The sequence below is a fragment of the Triticum dicoccoides genome, chromosome 7A (genome assembly GCF_002162155.2).
Source record: "Triticum dicoccoides isolate Atlit2015 ecotype Zavitan chromosome 7A, WEW_v2.0, whole genome shotgun sequence".
NCBI lineage: Eukaryota > Viridiplantae > Streptophyta > Magnoliopsida > Poales > Poaceae > Triticum > Triticum dicoccoides.
In genome coordinates, this window is record NC_041392.1 from 322,449,498 (window position 1) to 322,475,667 (window position 26,170).

Sequence of the window (26,170 nt, forward strand, 5' to 3'; positions counted from 1 at the left end):
CTACAAGGTTTGGGAGTGACTTGATCTGAAGTTTCATGATCACTATCATAAGCTTCCACTTCAATTGGTGTAGGTGCCACAGGAACAACTCTTTGTGCCCTGCTATACACTAGTTGAAGTGACGGTTCAATAACCTCATCAAGTCTCCACCATCCTCCCACTCAATTCCTTCGAGAGAAACTTTTCCTCGAGAAAGGACCCGATTCTAGAAACAATCCCTTATTGCTTTCGGATCTGAGACAGGAGGTATACCCAACTATTTTGGGTGTCCTATGAAGATGCATTTATCCGCTTTGGGTTCGAGCTTATCAGCCTGAAACTTTTTCACATAAGCGTCGCAGCCCCAAACTTTTAAGAAATGACAGCTTAGGTTTCTCTAAACCATAGTTCATACGGTGTCATCTCATCGGAATTACGTGGTGCCCTATTTAAAGTGAATGTGGTTGTCTCTAATGCCTAACCCATAAACTATCGTGGTAATTCGATAAGAGACATCATGGTATGCATCATATCCAATAGGGTGCAGTTATGATGTTCGGACACACCATCACACTATGGTGTTCCAGGCTGTATTAGTTGTGAAACAATTTCCACAATGTCTTAATTCTGTGTCAAACTCGTAATTCAGATATTCATCTCTATGATCATATCATAGATATTTTATCCTCTTGTCACGACGATCTTTCAACTTCACCCTGAAATTACTTGAACCTTTCAATAATTCAGACTTGTGATTCATCAAGTAAATATACTCAACATCTACTCAAATCATCTATGAAGTAAGAACATAACGATATCCACTACACGCCTCAGCACTCATTGGACTGCACACATCAAAATGTATTACTTCCAACAAGTTGCTTTCCAGTTCCATTTTACTGAAACCGAGGCTTTCAGTCATCTTGTCCATGTGGTATGATTTGCATGTCTCAAGTGATTCAAAATCAAGTGAGTCCAAACGGTCCATTTGCATGGAGTTTCTTCATGCATATACACCAATAGACATGGTTCGCATGTCTCAAACTTTTCAAAAACGAGTGAGCCCAAAGATCCATCAACATGGAGCTTCTTCATGCGTTTTATACCGATATGACTTAAGTGGCACTACCACAAGTAGGTGGTACTATCATTACTATCCTATATCTTTTGGCATGAACATGTGTATCACTACGATCGAGATTCAATAAACCATTCATTTTAGGTGCAAGACCATTGAAGGTATTATTCAAATAAACAGAGTAACAATTATTCTCCTTAAATGAATAACCGTATTGAGATAGTCATAATCCAATCATGTCTATGCTCAACGCAAACACCAAATAACAATTATTTAGGTTTAACACCAATCTCGATGGTAGAGGGAGCGTGCGATGCTTGATCATATCAACATTGGAAACACTTCCAACACATATCATCAGCTCACCTTTAGCTAGTCTCCGTTTATTCCGTAGCTTTTATTTCGTGTTACTAACACTTAGCAACCGAACCGGTATCTAATACCTTGGAGCTACTAGGAGTACTAGTAAAGTACACATCAACACAATGTATATCCAATATACTTCTATTGACCTTGCCAGCCTTCTCATCTACCAAGTATCTAGGGTAATTCTGCTCCAGTGGTTGTTCCCCTTATTACAGAAGCACTTAGTCTCGGGTTTGGGTTCAACCTTGGGTTTCTTCACTAGAACAGCAACTGATTTGTTATTCCACGAAGTATCCCTTTCTTGCCCTTGCCCTTCTTGAAACTAGTGGTTCCACCAACCATCAACAATTGATGCTCCTTCTTGATTTCTACTTTTGTGGTGTCAAACATCGCGAATATCTCAAGGATCATCATATATGTCCCTGATATATTATAGTTCATCACGAAGCTCTAGCAGCTTGGTGGTAATGACGTCGGAGAAACATCACTATCTCATCTGGAAGATCAACTCCCACTTGATTCAAATGATTGTTGTACTCAGAAAATCTGAGCACAAGCTCAACAATTGAGCTTTTCTCCCTTAGTTTGCAGGCTAAGAAAATCGTCGGAGGTCTTATACCCCTTGACGTGGGGCACAAGCCTGAAATCCCAATTTCAGCCCTCAAAACATCTCATATGTTTCGCGACGTTTCAAAAACGTCTTCGGTGCCTCAACTCTAAACCGTTTAACTAAACTATCATGTAGTTATCAAAACGTGTATGTCAGATGTTCGCAACATCCACAGACAACGTTTGAGATTCAACACACTGAGCGGTGCTTTAAGGACATAAGCCTTCTAAGAAGCAATGAGGACAATCCTCAGTTTACGGACCTAGTCTGCATAATTGCTACTATCAACTTTCAACTAATTTTTCTCTAGGAACATATCTAAACAGTAGAACTAAAGCGCGAGCTATGACATAATTTGCAAAATCCTTTTTGACTATGTTCAGGATAAACAAGTTCATCTTATGAACTCCCACTCAGATAGACATCCCTCTAGTCATCTAAGTGATTACATGATCCGAGTCAACTAGGTCGTGTCCGATCATCACGTGAGACGGACTAGTCAACATCGGTGAACATCTTCATGCTGATCATATCTACCATACGACTCGTGCTCGACCTTTCGGTCTTCTGTGTTCCGAGGCCATGTCTGTACACATGCTAGGCTCGTCAAGTCAACCTAAGTGTTTCGCGTGTGTAAATCTGTCTTACACCCGTTGTATGTGAACATTAGAATCTATCACACCCGATCATCACGTGGTGCTTCGAAACAACGAACTGTCGCAATGGTGCACAGTTAGGGGGAACGCTTTCTTGAAATTTTAAAGAGGGATCATCTTATTTACTACCGTCGTTCTAAGCAAATAAGATGTATAAACATGATAAACATCACATGCAATCAAATAGTGACATGATATGGCCAATATCATATTGCTCCTTTTGATCTCCATCTTCGGGGCTCCATGATCATCATCGTCACCGGCATGACACCATGATCTCCATCATCATGATCTCCATCATCGTGTCTTCATGAAGTTGTCTCGCCAACTATTACTTCTACTACTACAACTAACGATTAGCAATAAAGTAAAGTAATTACATGACATTTATGTTGACACGCAGGTCATAAATAAATTAAGACAACTCCTATGGCTCCTGCCGGTTGTCATACTCATCGACATGCAAGTCGTGATTCCTATTACAAGAACATGATCATCTCATACATCACATATATCATTCATCACATCCTTTGGCCATATCACATCACATAGCATACCCTGCAAAAATAAGTTAGACGTCCTCTAATTGTTGTTTGCATGTTTTACGTGGCTACTATGGGTTTCTAGCAAGAACGTTTCTTACCTACGCAAGGACCAGAACGTGATATGCCAATTGCTATTTACCCTTCATAAGGAACCTGTTCGTCGAATCCGATCCGACTAAAGTGGGAGAGACAGGCACCCGCTAGCCACCTTATGCAACTAGTGCATGTCAGTCGGTGGAACCAGTCTCACATAAGAGTACGTGTAAGGTCGGTCCGGGCCGCTTCATCCCACGATGCCGCCGAATCAAGATTGGACTAGTAACGGTAAGCATATTTAACAAAATCAACGCCCACAACTACTTTGTGTTCTACTCGTGCATAGTAACTACGCATAGACCTAGCTCTGATACCACTGTTGGGGAACGTAGCAGAAATTCAAAATTTCCTACGTGTCACCAAGATCTATTTATGGAGAAACCAACAACGAGGGGAAGGAGAGTGCATCTACATACCCTTGTAGATCGCTAAGCGGAAGCGTTCAAGTGAACAGGGTTGATGGAGTCGTACTCGTCGTGATCCAAAACACCGATGATCCTAGTGCCGAACGGACGGCACCTCCGCGTTCAACACATGTACAGCCCGGGGACGTCTCCTCCTTCTTGATCCAGCAAGGGGAGAGGAGAAGTTGAGGGAGAGCTCCGCCAGCACGACGGCGTGGTGGTGGTGGAGCTCGTGGTTCTCCGGCAGGGCTTCGCCAAGCACCATGAAGGAGGAGGAGAAGGTAGGAGGAGGGAGGGCTGCGCCTGGGAAGAGATCATCTCATGTGTTGGGCAGCCCCAAAACCTCCACTATATATAGGGGCAAGGGGGAGGGGAGGCGCCCTAGGGTTTCCCCTAGGGGGGGCGGCGGCCAGGGCAGATGGGATCTCCCCTTTGGGTGACTTGGCCCCCAAGCCAGGAGGTGGGAACCCTAGATGGGGCGCCCCAAACCCCCTGATCATGTGGGAATAGGTGAGGGGGGCGCACAGCCCCTTAGTGGGCTGGTTTGCCCCCTTCCCTTGGCCCATGAAGCCCCCCAACACTTGTCGGGGCCCCCGAAACACCTTTCGGTCATGCTGGTCATAGCCTGGTACCTCCGGAACACTTTCGGACTCCAATACCCTTCGTCCAATATATCGATCTTCACCGCCGGACCATTCCGGAACTCCTCGTGACGTCCGGGATCTCATCCGGGACTCCGAACTACCTTCGGTAACCACATACTATTTCCCATAACAACTCTAGCGTCACCGAACCTTAAGTGTGTAGACCCTACGTGTTCTGGCACCATGTAGACATGACCGAGACACCTCTCCGGCCAATAACCAATAGCGGGATCTGGATACCCATATTGGCTCCCACATCCATGATGATCTCATCGGATGAACCACGATGTCGAGGATTTAATCAATCCCGTATTCAATTCCCTTTGTCTATCGGTACAATACTTGCCCGAGATTCGATCGTCGGTATCCCGATACCTTGTTCAATCTCGTTACCGGCAAGTCTCTTTACTCGTTCCGTAACACATCATCCCGTGATCAACTCCTTGGTCACATTGTGCACATTATGATGATGTCCTACCGAGTGGGCCCAGAGATACCTCTCCGTTTACACGGAGTGACAAATCCCAGTCTCGATTCGTGCTAACCCAACAGACACTTTTGGAGATACTTGTAGTGTACCTTTATAGCCACCCAGTTACGTTGTGACGTTTGGCACACCCAAAGTATTCCTACGGTATCCGGGAGTTGCACAATCTCATGGTCTAAGGAAATGATACTTGACATTAGAAAAAGCTTTAGCATACGAACTACACGATCTAGTGCTATGCTTAGGATTGGGTCTTGTCCATCACATCATTCTCCTAATGTCCATGGTCAACAACATCCCGTTATCTAGTGCTATGCTTAGGATGGTGATCCCGTTATCAACAACATCCAATGTCCATGGTCAGGAAACCGTAACCATCTATTGATCAACGAGCTAGTCAACTAGAGGCTTACTAGGGACATGGTGTTGTCTATGTATCCACACATGTATCTGAGTTTCCTATCAATACAATTCTAGCATGGATAATAAACGATTATCATGAACAAGGAAATATAATAATAATCAATTTATTATTGCCTGTAGGGCATATTTCCAACAGTCATCCACCACCATGACATGGCGCTGCACGCGGTGAGCTGGGCCTCTGTCAAAGGTCGAACCATCAGGAGAAAAGGCGAACGGGCACACCGGAAAGTTGGCCATCACAGACATCGAAGAGCAGCCGGTTGGGGCGGAGGTGGGCGGCGGCGCGGCCCAGACGGTGGTTTTGGGTGATGGCAGGGGCGGCGTGCTCGAGGGAAGTGTTACTGTGGTCGATTGGTGATTCTGGCCGATGGAATTGACTGCCCGTGGAAGAGGGAGGCGTATCGACAGGCAATGGGAAGGAGACACATCCAAAAGGATTTTCTGTTTTTTAACCCAGACCATACACGCCTGTGGATTCCGAAAAGCACGGGGCAGCAAACACCTCAGAGTTATCCATCATAGAAGATGCGGAGATATTCTGGGGCAGGATCTCGGCCGATTTAGTTATGTGTAGTCACATTTGTGTCCAACCTAGTTTAGGAAGCCTGCGACACTGATTGGGCTTATGGGCCCTATGGCCAAGATGATTACAGAAAGTGCAGCGGAGCAGCCCAGGACAATTCGCAGTCCGGTGGCCAATTGCAGAGCAAGCCAAATAAGTTGCGGAGCGATAAAACCAGCCCATTATGCATGGCTCATGACGAGACGAGGTGTGAGCAGCTCGGTTGGAATCCTGGCCGGAGACCGATGAAGAACAAGAGCACGACCTAGATGTATCACCACAGGCTTGACAGAATAGCCCAGTACAACTTGATGGTGAGTGGCCAAACCTATCACAGTTAGAGTAGTGCTTAAGCCGTTCATAAATATATTCCTTTGAGGGTATATAAGAGAGACCCGCCAGGAGCTTAACACTGTTATTATCAGAGCCGCCCTGCCAACCATCGAGGATATGAAAAAGCTTATCCTCAGGAATATCATCCCAAAATTTGTGAAAAAACTGATGGCCCCGAAAATATGGCAACGTGACATGAGATCCAGGCAATATCGGTACATCGATGGACCCAAAATGAAAACGAGAGATATCCTCCTGAGAATCCGGGCCCGAAAAACTTCCAAATGTGATCGCCGGCAGAGAACCGTTGCCGGAATGTCTGACCATCAGCGGCGGAGCTAACCCCATATTTTGGAAAACCGATAACGATGCGGGATCAATAACATCTTTGGATTGATTGGTGAGCCATTTAGATTTAATCGCCGTACCAGGTGAAGAAGCCAAATCATTAAGCTCAGAATCTACATGCCACCCTATAATCCGAGGAGGGGTAGAATTAGCACCTCTATGGATACTTGACGATCCTAGCATATAACAGATATGGCCTCGGAACACGGAGAACGAAAGGTCGAACGTGAATCATATAGTAGATATGATCAACATAGTGATGTTCACCATTGCAACTACTCCATCTCACGTGATGATTGGACATGGTTTAGTTGATTTGGATCACGTGATCACTTAGAGGATTAGAGGGATGTGTATCTAACTGGGAGTTCTTAAGTAATATGATTAATTGAACTTAAATTTATCATGAACTTAGTACCTGATAGTATCTTGCTTGTCTATGTCGATTGTAGATAGATGGCCCATGCTATTGTTCCGTTAAATTTTAATGCGTTCCTTAAGAAAGCAAAGTTGAAAGATGATGGTAGCAATTACACAGACTGGGTCCGTAACTTGAGGATTATCCTCATTGCTGCACAGAAGAATTACGTCCTGGAAGCACCACTGAGTGCCAGGCCTACTGCTGATGCAACTGACGACCCTAAGAACGTCTGGCAGAGCAAAGCTGATGACTACTCGATAGTTCAGTGTGCCATGCTTTATGGCCTAGAACTGGGACTTCAACGGCGTTTTAAACGTCATGGAGCATATGAGATGTTCCAGGAGTTGAAGTTAATATTTCAAGCAAATTCCCGGATTGAGAGATATGAAGTCTCCAATAAGTTCTATAGCTGCAAGATGGAGGATAATAGTTCTGTCAGTGAACATATACTCAGAATGTCTGGGTACCATAATCACTTGACTCAGCTGGGAGTTAATCTTCCGGTTGATAGTGTCATTGACAGAGTTCTTCAATCACGGCCAACCAGCTACAAGAGCTTCGTGATGAACTATAATATGCAAGGGAGGAATAAAACAATTCCCGAGCTCTTCGCAATGCTAAAGGCTACGGAGGTAGAAATCAAGAAGGAGCATCAAGTGTTGATGGTCAACAAGACCACTAGTTTCAAGAAAAAGGGCAAAGGGAAGAAGAAGGGGAACTTCAAGAAGAACAGCAAGCAAGTTGCTGCTCAAGAGAAGAACCCAAGTCTGGACCTAAGCCTGAAACTGAGTGCTTCTACTGCAAGTAGACTGGTCACTGGAAGCGGAACTGCCCCAAGTATTTGGCGGATAAGAAGGATGGAAAGGTGAACAAAGGTATATGTGATATGCATGTTATTGATGTGTACCTTACTAATGCTCGCAGTAGCACCTGGGTATTTGATACTGGTTCTGTTGCTAATATTTGCAACTCAAAACAGGGGCTACCGATTAAGCGAAGATTGGCTAAGGACGAGGTGACGATGCGCATGGGAAATGGTTCCAAAGTCGATGTGATCGCGGTCGGCACGCTACCTCTACATCTACCTTCGGGATTAGTATTAGACCTAAATAATTGTTATTTGGTGCCAGCATTGAGCATGAACATTATATCTGGATCTTGTTTGATGCGAGAAGGTTATTCATTTAAATCAGAGAATAATGGTTGTTCTATTTATATGAGTAATATCTTTTATGGTCATGCACCCGTGAAGAGTGGTCTATTCTTATTGAATCTCGATAGTAGTGACACACATATTCATAATGTTGAAGCCAAAAGATGCAGAGTTGAGAATTATAGTGCAACTTATTTGTGGCACTGTCGTTTAGGTCATATCGGTATAAAACGCATGAAGAAACTCCACAATGATGGACTTTTGGAACCACTTGATTATGAATCACTTGGTACTTGCGAACCGTGCCTCATGGGCAAGATGACTAAAACGCCGTTCTACGGAACTATGGAGAGAGCAACAGATTTGTTGGAAATCATACATACATATGTATGTGGTCCGATGAATATTGAGGCTCATGGTGGATATCGTTATTTTCTCACCTGCAGAGATGATTTAAGCAGATATGGGTATATCTACTTAATGAAGCATAAGTCTGAAACATTTGAAAAGTTCAAAGAATTTCAGAGTGAAGTTGAAAATCATCGTAACAAGAAAATAAAGTTTCTACGATCTGATCATGGAGGAGAATATTTGAGTTACGAGTTTGGTCTACATTTGAAACAATGCGGAATAGTTTCGCAACTCATGCCACCCGGAACACCACAGCGTAATGGTGTGTCCGAACATCGTAATCGTACTTTACTAGATATGGTGCGATCTATGATGTCTCTTACAGATTTACCGCTATCATGTTGGGGTTATACTTTAGAGACGGCCGCATTCACGTTAAATAGGGCACCATCGAAATCCATTGAGACGACGCCTTATGAACTATGGTTTGGTAAGAAACCAAAGTTGTCGTTTCAGAAAGTTTGGGGCTGCGATGCTTATGTGAAAAAGCTTCAACCTGATAAGCTCGAACCCAAATCGGAGAAATGTATCTTCATAGGATACCCAAAGGAGACTGTTGGGTACACCTTCTATCACAGATCCGATGGCAAGACTTTTGTTGCTAAATTCGGAGTTTTTCTAGAGAAGGAGTTTCTCTCGAAAGAAGTGAGTAGGAGGAAAGTAGAACTTGATGAGGTAACTGTACCTGCTCCCTTATTGGAAAGTAGTTCATCACAGAAAACGGTTTCTGCGACACCTACACCAATTAGTGAGGAAGTTAATGATTATGATCATGAAACTTTAGATCAAATTGTTACTGAACCTCGTAGGTCAACCAGAGTAAGATCTGCACCAGAGTGGTATGGTAATCCTGTTCTGGAAGTTATGTTACTAGACCATGATGAACCTATGAACTATGAAGAAGCGATGGTGAGCCCAGATTCCGCAAAATGGCTTGAGGCCATGAAATCTGAGATGGGATCCATGTATGAGAACAAAGTGTGGACTTTGGTTGACTTGCCCGTTGATCGGCAAGCAATTGAGAATAAACGGATCTTCAAGAAGAAGAGTGACGCTGACGGTAATGTTACTGTCTATAAAGCTCGACTTGCTGCAAAAGGTTTTTGACAAGTTCAAGGGATTGACTACGATGAGACCTTCTCACCCGTAGCGATGCTTAAGTCTGTCCGAATCATGTTAGCAAATGCCATGTTTTATGATTATGAAATATGGCAGATGGATGTCAAAACTGCATTCTTGAATGGATTTCTAGAAGAAGAGTTGTATATGATGCAACCGGAAGGTTTTGTCGATCCAAAGGGAGCTAACAAAGTGTGCAAGCTCCAGCGATCCATTTATGGATTGGTGCAAGCCTCTCGGAGTTGGAATAAATTCTTTGATAGTGTGATCAAAGCATTTGGTTTTATACAGACTTTTGGAGAAGCCTGTATTTACAAGAAAGTGAGTGGGAGCTCTGTAGCATTTCTGATATTATATGTGGATGACATATTACTGATTGGAAATGATATAGAATTTCTGGATAGCATAAAGGGATACTTGAATAAGAGTTTTTCAATGAAAGACCTCGGTGAAGCTGCTTACATATTGGGCATTAAGATATATAGAGATAGATCAAGGCGCTTAATTGGACTTTCACAAAGCACATACCTTGACAAAGTTTTGAAGAAGTTCAAAATGGATCAAGCAAAGAAAGGGTTCTTGCCTGTATTACAAGGTGTGAAGTTGAGTAAGACTCAATGCCCGACCACTGCAGAAGATAGAGAGAAAATGAAAGATGTTCCCTATGCTTCAGCCATAGGCTCTATCATGTATGCAATGCTGTGTACCGGACCTGATGTGTGCCTTACTATAAGTCTAGCAGAGAGGTACCAAAGTAACCCAGGAGTGGATCACTGGACAGCGGTCAAGGACATCCTGAAATACCTGAAAAGGAATAAGGATATGTTTCTTGTTTATGGAGGTGACAAAGAGCTCATCGTAAACGGTTACGTTGATGCAAGCTTTGACACTGATCCGGAAGATTCGAAATTGCAAACCGGATACGTGTTTACATTGAACGGTGGAGCTGTCAGTTGGTGCAGTTCTAAACAAAGCGACGTGGCGGGATCTACATGTGAAGCGGAGTACATAGCTGCTTCGGAAGCGGCAAATGAAGGAGTCCGGATGAAGGAGTTCATATCCGATCTAGGTGTCATACCTAGTGCATCGGGTCCAATGAAAATCTTTTGTGACAATACTGGAGCAATTGCCTTAGCGAAGGAATCCAGATTTCACAAAGAACCAAGCACATCAAGAGACGCTTCAATTCCATCCGGGATCTAGTCAAGGTGGGAGACATAGAAATTTGCAAGATACATATGGATCTGAATGTTGCAGACCCGTTGACTAACAATCTTCCACAAGCAAAACATGATCAGCACCAAGGCTCCATGGGTGTTAGAATCATTACTGTGTAATCTAGATTATTGACTCTAGTGCAAGTGGGAGACTGAAGGAAATATGCCCTAGAGGCAATAGTAAAGTTATTATTTATTTCCTTATATCATGATAAATGTTTATTATTCATGCTAGAATTGTATTACCCAGAAACATAATACATGTGTGAATACATAGACAAACAGAGTGTCACTAGTGTGCCTCTACTTGACTGGCTCGTTGATAAAAGATGGTTATGTTTCCTAAACCATAGACATGAGTTGTCATTTGATTAACGGGATCACATCATTAGGAGAATGATGTTATTGACTTGACCCATTCCGTTAGCTTAGCACTTGATCGTTTAGTTTGTTGCTATTGCTTTCTTCATGACTTATACATGTTCCTACGACTATGAGATTATGCAACTCCCGTTTACCGGAGGAACACTTTGTGTGCTACCAAACATCACAACGTAACTGGGTGATTATAAAGGTGCTCTACAGGTGTCTCCGAAGGTACTTGTTGGGTTGGCGTATTTCAAGATTAGGATTTGTCACTCCGATTGTCGGAGAGGTATCTGTGGGCCCTCTCGGTAATGCACATTACTTAAGCCTTGCAAGCATTGCAACTAATGAGTTAGTTGCGGGATGATGTATTATAGAACGAGTAAAGAGACTTGCCGGTAACGAGATTGAACTAGGTATTGAGATACCGACGATCAAATCTCGGGCAAGTAACATACCGATGACAAAGGGAACAACGTATGTTGTTATGCGGTCTGACCAACAAAGATCTTCGTAGAATATGTAGGAGCCAATATGAGCATCCAGGTTCCGCTATTGGTTATTTACCAGAAACGTGTGTCAGTCATGTCTACATAGTTCTCGAACCCGTAGGGTCCGCACGCTTAATGCTACGATGACAGTTATATTATGAGTTTTATGTTTTGATGTACTGAAGGTTGTTCGGAGTCCCGGATGTGATTACGGACATGACTAGGAGTCTCGAAATGGTCGAGACATGAAGATTGATATCTTGGAAGCCTATGTTTGGATATCGGAAGTGTTCCGGGTGAAATCGGGATTTTACCGGAGTACCGGGGGGTTACCGGAACCTCCCGGGGGCTTATTGGGCCTACTGGGCCTTAGTGGAAAAGGAGGGCAGCAAGGGAAGTGTGGGGCGCCCCCCCCAAGGCCCAAACTGAATTGGCTTAGGGCAAAGGGGGACGGCCCCCCTCTTTCCTTCTTCCCCCCTCCCAAGTCCTAATCCAACTAGAAAAAGGGGGGAGTCCTACTCCCGGTGGGAGTATGACTCCTCCGGCGCGCCTCTCCCCTTGGCCGGCCGCACCCCCCTTGCTCCTTTATATACAGGGGCAGGGGGGCACCTCTAGACACACAAGTTGATCAAGTTGATCATCTCTTAGCGGTGCCCCCTCCACCATAGTCCACCTCGATAATACTATAGCGGTGCTTAGGCGAAGCCCTGCGTCAGTAGAACATCAACATCGTCACCACACCGTCGTGCTGACGAAACTCTCCCTCAACACTCGGCTGGATCGGAGTTAGAGGGACGTCATCGGGCTGAACGTGTGCTGAACTCGGAGGTGCCGTGCGTTCGGTACTTGATCGGTCGGATCGTGAAGACGTACGACTACATCAACCGCGTTGTGCTAACCCTTCCGCTTTCGGTCTACGAGGGTACGTGGACAACACTCTCCCCTCTCGTTGCTATGCATCACCATGGTCTTGCGTGTGCGTAGAATTTTTTTTGAAATTACTACGTTTCCCAACACACACCACTAGCCCCACCACACAGGACCTTCACTCCAGCAAAAGGTATGCCGATTTCAGTTGTCATAGCACCAGCTATACCACAGAAAAATCCCACTCCAGCAAAAAGTACAGCAAGTCGACCGGCGGAAGACCTATCCCAACTGCAGAGACGGCCAAATCCTGCAGATTGGAACGCCATTCTAGTTATTCCCGGTTTAAAAGGCAATGCTTTCAATGTTGTTAGGGACTACGTGCATATATTCCCATCATGTGAAGATTCTAGTGAAGACAAACACCATTTTCACATCTTCCTGTCCCACTTACGTGTAAGTGCTATTATTCATGGTAATTATTTTCTTGTTTTCTGGTGATTGAACACATCAATGATTTACATTAAATTGTTGTAAGTAGGCGAGGGTCAATCTGGATAGTCATGACGAGCAAAGCTTGCTTGCGCTTTTCAAGGAAGCATTGCAGTAGTATCAGTGTTGCCTGAGGAAATCACACTTTGATGGCAAGTCTATAAACGAATTTCTGGTGAAGTCTCCTATGCTAAATTTAGAAGACATTGAATTGAAAAGCCTTGTTATGCACTGTTCTCGTTCCGAGGATGAGGTACTGTCTATGATATCGCATGACAATTTGAACTTCTACTTTTCCGCATGTGCCTTACGGATCTTTTTTGCAGGAAATCTGCTCGAAAAGGAATTCCGGTTTGAAAAGAATGACGGGATATCGCAAATTTGCTGCCCGCTGCTTTGCTCTTATTAGTACATGTTGTGCTGTATCACTGTACTTACATACATACCTGGTTCATTATGTGACAGTAGTATGCATGATATCTTGCTTATCAATTGTTCGCTCCAAATTATCTGATTTGTATGAATGGTTACATTAGTGTAGAATATATCCAATGCCAATGATTTTTTTTAGCTCTGCATTGTTCTTGTAAGTACCTGCTATCCTTTATCAGTGTACTTATATTGCAGGTAGTTGTTCATGTACCATCACTCTGTAGCTTATTTTCCTTTGCCCTCCATTTTGTAGACATAAGATCTATATTTACTCTTACCATAAGGTTGGATAATACCGATGGTACTGAAGAAGTTTAGCTCTGCATTGCTCTTGGCTTTACCTTTTGCCTGTATCGCTGTACTTACATCTATAGCTACTTGGTTATGTAGCATCACTCTTCATCTTATCCTAAATATTCTCCATTTTTCTTATATTGTCACATCTATATTTGTTCTTAACAAAATGTAAAATAAAGGCGATGGTTATGAATATGATTTTGTGGTAAACTTCTTGAATTGCCCCCCCCCCAATCAGCATGGACAAGGGCTTTATAGAGCCTGCCTTCACCAATAATGTAAGTTTGTCCTTCTCAAGTGTCGGTGTCAAAACCGGCGGATCTCGGGTAGGGGGTCCCGAACTGTGCGTCTAGGCGGATGGTAACAGGAGGTAGGGGACACGATGTTTTACCTAGGTTCGGGCCCTCTTGATGGAGGTAAAACCCTACGTCCTGCTTGATTAATATTGATGACATGGGTAGTATAAGAGTAGATCTACCACGAGATAAGAGAGGCTAAACCCTAGAAGCTAGCCTATGGTATGATTGTTGTTCGTCCTACGGACTAAAACCCTCCAGTTTATATAGACACCGGAGAGGGCTAGGGTTACACAAAGTCGGTTACAATGGTAGGAGATCTACATATCCGTATCGCCAAGCTTGCCTTCCACGCCAAGGAAAGTCCCTTTCGGACACGGGACGAAGTCTTCTATCTTGTATCTTCATAGTCCAGGAGTCCGGCCGAAGGTATAGTCCGGCTATCCGGACACCCCCTAATCCAGGACTCCCTTAGTAGCCCCTGAACCAGGCTTTAATGACGATGAGTCCGGCGCGCAGATTGTCTTCAGCGTTGCAAGGCGGGTTCCTCCTCCAAGTACTTCGTAGAAGATTTTAAACACAAAGGTAGTGTCCGGCTCTGCAAAAATAAGTTTCCACATATTGCCATAGAGAGAATAATACTTACACAAATCTAATCTGCTGACGTATTCCATAGCATGACATCACACCACGACCAAGTCTTTATTCGAATCGTTTTACTGTTCTACCTCAGCGCGTTTAGCGAGGCGGTTTCCTTGGCAAGTCTTGTCAAAGCAGAGATCGTGTCCCCTTATTCCGGGATTCTCATCAATACGGGCGTGGGTAACCCAACCGCGCCATTGATTACGGCGCTTAGGAGATAAGAGAGTTTTACCAGGCTGGTGGGGACGCATAGTCGCTCCCACCCATATAAGGAGATAAGGATCCACCTTTTCATCCACGCCTTCTTCCTCCTTTGCCTATCCATTTCCGCGCACTCGAGCTCCAGCGCCCAAGTCCGCACACCCCACCTCAACCTTCTCCAGCCATGTCCGGAGCGGGAGGCAAGTGGATGGCCTCCTCCGTCACGGAGGGACACATCAAAAGACTAAGGAAGGCCGGATACTTGTCTAACGACATTGCGCACTGGCTTCCCGAAGAGGGGCAGCTCATCCCCACACCTAGGCCCCATGAGAGGGTGGTGTTCCTCCCTCATTTCCTCCACGGACTGAGCTTCCCTCTCCACCCATTTGTCCGGGGGCTCATGTTCTACTATGGCCTAGATTTGCACAATCTGGCCCCGAACTTTGTCCTCAACATCTCGGCGTTCATCGTCGTGTGCGAGGCTTTCTTCCGCATCCGCTCCCATTTCGGCCTATGGCTCAAGAATTTCAATGTCAAGCCGAAGGCGGTGCGCGGCACCCAGGCGGAGTGCGGAGGCGCCATGGTGGGAAAGATGCCCAACGTCCTATGGCTCGAGGGCTCCTTCGTGGAGTCCCTAAAGGGGTGACAATCAGGGTGGTTTTACATCACTGAGCCGCGCGACCCTGAATGGGTCGCAGCCCCCGAGTTTCGATCCGGACCCCCTACGCGGCTCGCCTCCTGGAAAGAGATGGGCCTATTGTGGGGTAAAAAAGGAGAGCTGACCGGACTCCAAACATGTGTCCAAACCCTGGTGGACAAGAAGCTCAAACTCGTCAATGTAGTCCAGGTTATGCTCATCCGTCGGATCCTCCCGTGTCAACAACGGGCCTTCAACCTGTGGGAGTTCGACCCGGCGCGACACCAAACTCTGAGCAGGCTCTTCGACATGACGTACGAAGATGCCTGGAAGGTGCTTTTCAAGGGCGCCGAGGCCCCCGCATCCTCTACCGAGGATCGCGGATTCAGCACGCAGTGTCACGCTCGCGCGGTAAGCTGTTTTTACCTTCTACAGGGTATTTAGTTTTTCATAGTTTGACTCCATGCGGGATCTAAGCTCTCTTACCTTTGACAGGATTGGCAGGAGACGTCTGGACAGATCAACTATCCGGCTCCTTTGCCCGAAGGCCCAGCGGACGCTCGTTTGGCAAAGCTGCTGGTTCCGGCACCCTATGTGGTGCCGGAGAAGAAGGCCAAGAAGAAGGCCACAGGGACTTGAAAGAGTGCCCGGCGCCAGGAGGTGTCGGATTCCTCATCTGACGACTCCAAGGCGCACTCCTCCCATGAAGTCGAGGAGGAGGAAGAAGAGACCTCTCCCCCTCCAGTGGGGGGAGGGAAGAAAAGGCGGGCCACCCCAACTGGGGAGGCCGAAGGGTCCAAGAAGGGGAAGACCCTCCTCCGGACTACTCCACCAACACCGACGCCGGCGAAGAGGAGTGGCCGCACAGGGCCAAGCCCCTGGCGAGATCGTAAGTATCCGGATACCAGAGTGATTCATAGTATTCCCCCATTGCAAAGCTTTTCCTTACGTCGAACATGTTTATGCAGTCCACCCAAAGACCGGCTTGACGTGTCTCCGAGCGGTTCCTTGGATACATCGGATGTGAATTCGCTTCCGACGGCTACCTCCCCCCATCCTACGGACGACGCCGAGGCAGCGTCCCAACAGGTTCCGAGCCAGGAGGAGGTGGTCCTGGGGGCGCCGCAAGGCGACCTCCTGGACTCCAGGCGTGAAGGGGATAGAACCCCCAAGGGTTCCAAGTCCGGCTTTGAGCCGGACACCGCGCCAGAACCTTCAACGGTTCCAGACTCCGGTAGGCAGCCTCCTTCCAAGAGGAGCAAGCCTACCGAGCCGGTGACCTCCGTCCAACTGGAGGAACCGGACAATTTGCTGGAGGTGCTTAACGGCGCTTCCATCTATGAGGAGCACCACACTATTATGAGTGCGGTGATCCAGAAGGTTCAGTCCGCCAAGAGCAGACTGACTGAAGCCTGTGCCAGCCTTCTAACAGGCTTTGAGGTAAGTAAAGAATATGTAAAAATATTACCGCATCGACAGTAGCCCCTGATGCTCTGTTTGGCATTCGGAAAGAAAAGCCGAATAGAGGATCTAATAACATTCGCAGGACTCTAACAAAAGTAAGTCAATATGCGTATGCAGGCTTCGCTGCTAGCATCCGCCGCACTGACTGCGGAGGTGGGCACACTGAAGCAGAACCTCGAGCGGTCCGAGAATGAGCTCGGCCATGCCAAGAGGCAACTCGAGGAGACGGAAGGTAAGAAATACCTTATTGAAATATGTGAAAGGTGGAATTGCAAAAAGTGACAGGATTAACGCGGCTATTGTAGGGGCCACAACTGAGGTGGCGACCCTTAAGCAAGTGCTGTTTGAGGCCGAGAAGAGGGCGGCCACGGAGCGCACCGAGCGGGAGAAGCATGAGACGCAGGTTGGCGAGGTGCGGCAAGAGATCCAGCCTCTCATGAAAAAACATGAGAGTTTGGAGCTTGACTCGAAGACGCGAGAGTCTGAGCTCGCGGCGGCCATTGAAGATGCCAAGTCTGCCAAGGCCGAAGCCCAGAAGGCCCTCCAGGAGGTTGAGGCAATAAAAAATATAGCGGCGGGTAAGGCATTCTTTATGCAAAGCAACCACGTAAAAGTGAATTACTTGTTACTTACCTGAATCCGGAGCTCTCCAGGAGCATTCGCAGACTTGCCCTGTAGCATGTCGGATGCCGCCTCCTTCTACCGAGCCGAGGAGGGGAGCTCGACGGAGAAGGTGTTCTGGTCTCAGTATGCTGAGGCCGAACACCCGGTGCCCTTAAGCGACCAGCTGAAACAGCTGGTCGAGCTCCATAAGGTGGCCGAACAGGCCATGAAGGGCCTCATAGTCCGGCTGTGGCTTGGAGAGGCCATGCCTGGGAGCTACTTTGGGCTGGTGAGGCGGCTGGTGGAGGCCTGTCCAAGGCTTGAAGTCATCAAGCGCTCCGTATGCATCGAGGGTGCCCGTAGGGCGCTTGCCCGTGCGAAGGTGCACTGGGGCAAGATGGATGCTGAGAAGCTTGTGAAGGACGGGCCACGGCCGGGCAAGGAGCATCGCAAGCCCGAGATGTATTATGAGGGCGTTTTGAAGGGTGCCCGCCTTGTGGCGGATGAATGTTCCATGGATGTAATTTTTTAAGTAAACTCACTTGTTTTGTCCTGTGCGCTAAAAACTTGTTCATGTGCGCTAAGGAATGCTTTTTGAATTTAAAATATTACCTTCTGTGCGGCCGTTTATCAAATTTGAGAGATGGCGAGTCGTCGGCTTCTGCCCCCATGGCACGAGTGCTGGGGTGTTCGGGATAAACATGAGCACTCTTTTTCCCATTCTTGGGTCCTTCGAGGGAGGCGCTCAACACAACGAACAAGGTAATCGGACTATAATGCTTGAACACTCTCACTTAGCCATAGAATTCTATAATTTTAAATTTCGGCGAAGCCCCTAGTGTTCGGAAGACCGAGTTCATGGCGCTATCCACTCCTAGGCCAGACAAAGCCGACTCCTCGCTCTAAGCGGCATAAGTCTTTAGGGACTCGAAAACCTCTCGAACAGCGACCAGCTCTCGCCTCATCATGACGGACAGTTTTAGCTTTCTCTAATGAGGTGCTTAGCCTAGCTCAACTGGGGCACAATCGCAGCAGTTCTCCTAGTGCTACCTTAGCCGATATAACGGAACTTAAGGTACCAAAACATAGGAGCCGGGCAAACACAACTATTGACCCAAGACATGATTCGGAGCCGATGCATATAATGCTATAAGTTCGGGTTGCCGCACTTGTGAAAGTGTTTGGACTTCTCACACCGTATTGTGGGGTACTTAAGCCCCTGGCGTATTGGCCGTACCAAAGTGTATGGGTGCAACATGTCATTAATGAACATATATTCATAAAAAAAGAGTAATGCAATAATAGACGGAAGCTATGCATTGTTTATTTAAAAAATATGCGATCAAAGCAGAACGATACAAATACTGCAATAAGCAAAAGATGGGACTATTTAACATGTCCTTTCCAGGGGCAAGCTGCGGAATGTTATGTGAAATAGATATACTGCTTGTTATAGAGACCACCTTAGAGTTCCATAGTGCGGCGTAGTTTTCTGCTTCCCTGGTTGTACCGTTTGTGCGGCAATTGTACTGCCGGACAAGCCTTCTGAAGAATGGAGTCCTGAAAATAAGAGAAAATTAAGAAATCGGCAGCCCCTAGTGCGGTTTACGCCGCGTTTCGGGCATGCCGTGATGGTGCCCCTCCCCTTTTGCCCATGGTATTTCCAGAGCGTAGTTATGTACGCGCAACACTGGTTTCGCAAGTTCGCGAGGGCTGGGGTTGGGGCCGCATTGCTACGCTTGCTCAGAACGTGCCCGACGGTCTTGTTGTAGGTTAGTCCGGGCACGCTTGACAGTGTCGAGACGTTTAATGGCCGGACTGGAGAATTGCCTTGAGAGGCTGCTTCGTACTTCCGCTGCGATAGCCGCCGTATGCTCCTCCATTCGGAGAGAGCGTTCGGTGTTTCCATTGACCGTGATGACTCCTCGAGGGCCTGTCATCTTGAGCTTGAGGTATGCGTAGTGCGGCACCGCATTGAACTTGGCAAATGCGGTTCGCCCGAGCAGTGTGTGATAGCCACTGCAGAACGGGACTATGTCGAAGATTAACTCCTCGCTTCAGAAATTATCCGGAGATCCAAAGACCACTTCAAGTGTAACTGAGCCTGTACACTTGACCTCTACACCTGGTATGACGCCTTTAAAGGTCGTTTTAGTGGGTTTAATCCTCGATGGATTGATGCCCTTTTCCACACTGTATCCTGGTAAAGCAGGTTCAGGCTACTGCCGCCGTCCATAAGGACTCTAGTGAGGTGAAATCCGTCAATAATTGGGTCTAGAACCAATGCGGAGAATCCGCCATGATAGGTGCTAGTGGGGTGGTCCCTTCGATCAAAAGTGATCGGGCAGGAAGACCATGGGCTGAACTTTGGGGCGACTGGCTCCATCGCGTATACGTCCCTTAGCGCACGCTTCCGCTCCCTCTTGGGGACATGGGTTGCGTATATCATGTTCACCGTCCGCACTTGTGGGGGAAAACCTTTCTGTCCACTGCTGTTCGGCGGTCGGGGCTCCTCCTCGTCATCGCTATGCAGCCCCTTGTCTCTGCTTTCGGCATTTAACTTGCCCGCCTGCTTGAACACCCAACAATCCCTGTTGGTGTGATTGGCAGGTTTTTCGAGGGTGCCATGTATCTGGCATGAGCGGTTGAGTATTCAGTCCAAACAGGACGGGCCCGGAGTATTTCTTTTGAATGGCTTTTTCTGCTGACCGGGTTTAGAGCCTCTGAATCCGGCATTAACTGCCGTATCCTCAGCATTGTCGCCGTTAATGCGGTGCTTTTGCTTGTTGCGACGCGATCTGCCACTCCTGTCCTTGGTATTCGAATTACCAGGGCTCTTGGTCATGTTATTGCTGTGAGCTAGCCAGCTGTCTTCTCCCGCGCAAAAGCGGGTCATAAGTGTCGTGAGGGCTGCCATAGATTTCGGCTTTTCCTGTCCTAAGTGTCGTGCAAGCCATTCATCGTGGATGTTATGCTTGAAGGCTGCTAGGGCCTCTGCGTCCGAACAGTCGACGATTCGATTTTTCTTGGTTAGGAACCGTCTCCAGAATTGTCTGGCCGATTCCTCTGGCTGCTGAATTATGTGGCTAAGGTCATCGGTGTCTGGTGGTCGCACATAAGTGCCCTGGAAATTGTCGAGGAATGCGGTTTCTAGGTCCACCCAACAACCAATTGATTATGCTGGCAAGGTGTTAAGCCAATGCCGAGCTGGTCCTTTAAGCTTGAGTGGGAGGTATTTGATGGCGTGTAGGTCATCACCGCGGGCCATATGGATATGAAGGAGATAGTCCTCGATCCATACCGCGGGATCTGTTGTGCCATCATGTGATTCGATGTTCATGGATTTGAAACCCTCAGGGATTTGATGATCCATTACTTCATCTGTGAAGCATAGTGGGTGTGCGGTGCCTCTGTATTGGGCTATATCACGACGCAGCTCAAATGAGCTTTGTCTACTGTGTTCGGCCCAGCCGGATTGACTGTATCCGGAGTGACGATTACCGTCTCGTGCCGTGGGGCGCCCACGCGATCCGTAGATCGATCTTTTTTGCCTTGCCCTTGTCCTCCAATATATCTCGCAGGTCTGGCGCATTTTCCCATGCCTTGGTATTTTTTGAGCGGCGCCAGGGTGCGGCTTGAGTGGAGGGCCGAGAGGCTTCTCTGTCGCGGCCACGGGGTGGCCGATCGGCCGCATCATGTGCTGGTGATGTAGGTTTAGGTACTTCCTCCTCTAGTCGGGGTAGCAACCTGCGCTTTGGGTAGCTCTTGGAGGGGCGTTTGAGTTCATACTCTTCGGCCGCAAGGACTTCAGTCCATCTGTCGGCTAGCAAATCTTAATCAGCTCTAAGCTGTTGCTGTTTTTTCTTGAGGCTGCTCGCCGTGGCCATAAGCCTGCATTTGAAACGCTCTTGTTCGACGGGATCCTCCGGCACGACAAATTCGTCGTCGTTGAGGCTTGCCTCGTCTTCGGAGGGAGGCATATAATTATCGTCCTCAACCTCCCTGTCTGCCGCTCTCTCATGAGGGCTGGCTTCTCCATCCTCCTGTGCTGAATCTTGCTGGAGGTGGTTGTCTTCGGCACTGTCCGGGGTGTTATTATCTCCCGTGTCGGAATCACCGTTTTTGGTTTGGCAGGATTTAGAGCGGCGCCGCTGACGCCGGCGCTTAGGCTGCTTCTTGGAGGGGTCATCCTCTGATGTTCCATCGCCATTGCCTTCTTTTGGCTTGTCAACCATGTATATATCATACGACGAGGTGGATTTCTAGTGCCCTATAGGCGCTGGTTCTTGATCGTCTCCTGCATCAGCGTCCATACCGTCGATGTCTTCGGAGTCGAAGTCGAGCATGTCAGTTAAATCATCGAAAGTGGCTACGAAGTGGGTGGTGGGTGGGCTTTGAATTTATTCATCATCCGCATCCAAACCTTGCTGACCATAGCCCGGCCAGGGCTCTCCTAAAGAGAGAGACTTTAGTGAATTCAGAATATCGCCGAAGGGCGAGTGCTGAAAGATGTCCATGGCGGTGAACTCCATGATCGGTGCCCAATCGGTTCGATCGGTAGGGGCGCAGAGGGCTCGGAGTCTGGAGAGGAGTCCGGCTCCTTGGAGTCACGGGCTTCGCGGAGAATAGGGCTGGTGTTCAACTCGATCGCCGTAGAGATTGCAGCCCCCGAGGCGATGTCCAACCACCCATCCTCGATTGGCGCAGTTGGCTCTGAATTAAGGGTCGGAGCTGATGCGGGTGCGGCCTCCAGGGCACCGTTCGGCGGCAGAGCTAGATCATGCCCATCATGACAGTGCGGCGCGCTCGGCTCCGGCTCGAATCCGTCGAAGATCAAGTCTCCGCGGAGGTCCGCTTTGTAGTTTAAACTTCCAAATCTGACCTAACGGCCAGGGGCGTAGCTTTCGATCTGCTCCAGATGGCCAAGCGAATTGGCCCACAGTGCAAAGCCGCCGAATACGAAGATCTGTCTGGGGAGAAAGGTCTCACCGTGGATCGCATTGCTGTTAATGATCGGAGAAGCCATCGGGCCTAAAAGTGATGACACAGAGGAACTCTCAATGAAAGCACCAATGTCTGTGTCAAAACTGGCGGATCTCGGGTAGGGGGTCCCGAACTATGCGTCTAGGCGGATGGTAACAGGAGGCAGGGGACACGATGTTTTACCCAGGTTCGGGCCCTCTTGATGGAGGTAAAACCCTACGTCCTGCTTGATTAATATTGATGATATGGGTAGTACAAGAGTAGATCTACCACGAGATCAGAGAGGCTAAACCCTAGAAGCTAGCCTATGGTATGCTTGTTGATCGTCCTACGGACTAAAACCCTCTGGTTTATATAGACACGGAGAGGGCTAGGGTTACACAGAGTCGGTTACAATGGTAGGAGATCTACATATACGTATCGCCAAGCTTGCCTTCCACGCCAAGGAAAGTCCCTTCCGGACATGGGACGAAGTCTTCGATCTTGTATCTTCATAGTCCAGGAGTCCGGCCGAAGGAATAGTCCGGCTATCCGAACACCCCCTAATCCAGGACTCCCTCATCAAGCCTTCAAACTTTGTTGTGTATATTAGGTTAGGAATGACTGCAACAGTGATACGTCTCCAACGTATCTATAATTTTTGATTGCTCCATGCTATATTATCTACTGTTTTGGACATTATTGGGCTTGATTATCCACTTTTATATTATTTTTGGGACTAACCTATTAACCGGAGGCCCAGCCCAGATTTGCAGTTTTTGCATGTTTTAGGGTTTCGAAGAAAAAGAATATCAAACGGAGTCCAAACGGAATGAAACCTTCGGCAACGTGAATCTCTCACCAAATACAACTCAGGAGACTTGGACCCTTGTAACGACCATACCTCAAACAGTCTGATCTCTATGCTCAGGTGTCATCCCTGGATCAGTAATGCTGACACCACACAGTACTTGGAGGATTTATAACAGAGTAGCAATCACACACTTATTACATCGAGTGTCTCAATAGAGAACTTATTACAATAAATAAGGCTTAAGTCCATCTAATAACTATAACAGCGGAAGGCTTGGAAAATAAGTGAGTCCATCAACTCCAACGGCACCACTGAGTATAGAACCACGACCTAAAACTCCTTAATTGTCGTCTGAAAAGTCTGCAACATTAACGTTGCAGCCCGAAACGGGCCAGCGCATGGAATATGCTGGCAAAGTAACACACAAAGAGTAATGGAATGAAACAGCTATACTAAATGCATATTTGGCTGGTGGAAAGCTCTATGGTTACAGTTTTGTGAAAAGCCAATTTTTCCCTACTGCAAAGGAATAAATTTTATTTAACTATCATGGTAGTTGTTAAACATTGAGAATGGTTGACAGCATTCTCAATCCCAATTAACCATCATCATTAAACAAAACCCAACAAAATTAAATTTTAGAGTAACATGTTGAGATCCACATGATAATCCAAGTACTAGATACTCAAGATGTCCATAACCGGGGACACGGCTAACCATGATTAGTTTATACACTCTGCAGAGGTTTGCGCACTTTTCCCCACAAGACTCGATCGCCTCCGTTTGGTTTCTCGCACTACACGGTGTTTGAGAAACGGATGACCGAGACATAGTCTTTCAGAAGTGCTAGCACCTTACGATGGATAGACCATTACACCTACTTTCCCCTACATCTGCTAGTCTACCCTGTAAGAGTTCGTACGACTTAATCAACTATGCTAGAGCCCATAATAGCTTGTGGCTGCACACGGAAGTTTCTAGTATGAAAAATCTCCCTTTGGGCCTGGGTGGCGGTCCATAAAGAAAAACAGGCAATCCTGGAATACCCAGGTACCTCAATCCACCCAGATGTGTGTTTAAGTTGCCACCTTAGATAAACCATTAATTAACAAACTCACATCTGTCATGGATATCACTCACCCAATCCACGTCTACTAGCATAGCATGGCATAATAGGCAAAAGTAGAAGTAACTCCCAAAGGTTTGATAATATAACAGGGAATAGGTACTACCTCAACTACTTCCCATCCCACAATTTAATTAGATCCTAATCATGCAATGTTTGAGGATTGATCTAATGCAATAAAACTGGGTAGTAGGAGGTATGATCAAAGTGTTACTTGCCTTGTTGATGATCCGCGAAACCTAGAGATTCGAAGTAACAGGTGACGCACTCCGGGTATTCTATCGCAGACAAACAAACAAGCATACAATAAGTATTCATCTAATGCATGGGTAAAACTCAAATAAGAGATCTAACCAGAAGGTTCAACTTAAGAACTCCGGTTTCCAAAAAGAATCAAATCAAACGAATCAACGAAAGTCAAACGCCAAAAGAAACAAGCTTCATTTACTATTCTGGATCTAGGGCAATTTTTATAGTGGCAAAAACTTGTTTAAGTTAGTTAAACGGATAGAGGGTTTCGAGACGAAACTCCAGGCGCTTGAATCGCCTGATTCCGATAAACAAGCGAAAAGTTATACTAAAACGAAAATCGGATCAGGAATCGCGATCAGAAAAATCGTGGATTTAATTCGAGAAAAAGAAAAACGACGAACGTTCGCGAGAACGGACGAACGCTCACTAAATAAATAAATCAGAAAAATTGATCTATTTAAAAAACCGAAACTAAAAAAATAAAAACCGCAACTTTTTTTTAAACGGGCGGCGAAAACGAGGTTGACCTCGGGCGGCAGTCCGGCGGCGGCGAGCGGCGGCGGCGCGCGGCTAGTGTTAGGGTTTCGGGCGCGGTGGGCTGGCAGCAGCTGCTGGGCTCGGCGGCTCGGGTCGGGCGGCTTATAAAGGCTGCCCCCGGGCGGAGTCCCGCTCGGGTACGGCCCAAAGTCGGTTCGCATTTTTTTAATTATTCCGCGCAGGAAAACAAATAAAAGAAATACTAAACGGACTCCAAAAATCCCGAAATAAATTTTCCCGGGCTTTTAAAATCAAGCCGCACAAGGTGAACATTTATTGGCGGCCTAAATTCAATTTTGAAAAACGCACATTTTTCCTAAATTCAAATAAAATACCGAAAAACTCTGAAATAAAATCTTATTTGATTTTATTATTAAATCGTCAATATTTCTTTATTTTGGGAAAGTCATTTTATTCCCTCTCTCATATTTTTGTAATAGAAATAATTGATGATAAAATAATTAAAATCAAATGATCCTATTCTCAAAATTTGAGAAAACTCAAATATGAAAATAACGAAATCCCCAACTCTCTCCGTGGGTCCTTGAGTTGCGTGGAATTTCTAGGATCAAATCCAAAAGCAAATAAATTATGATATGCAATGATGGTCTAATGTATAACATTTAACATTCCAAATTGAAAATTTGGGATGTTACAACCCTACGTCAAGCCAACTAACAGGAGGCCACGAGGTAGGGGGGTGCGCCTACCCCCCCCCCCCCCAGGCGGGCCCTCCATCCTCGTGGGCCCCATGTTGCTCCACCGACGTACTTCTTCCTCCTATATATACCCACGTACCCCCAAACGATCAGATACGGAGTCAAAACCCTAATTCC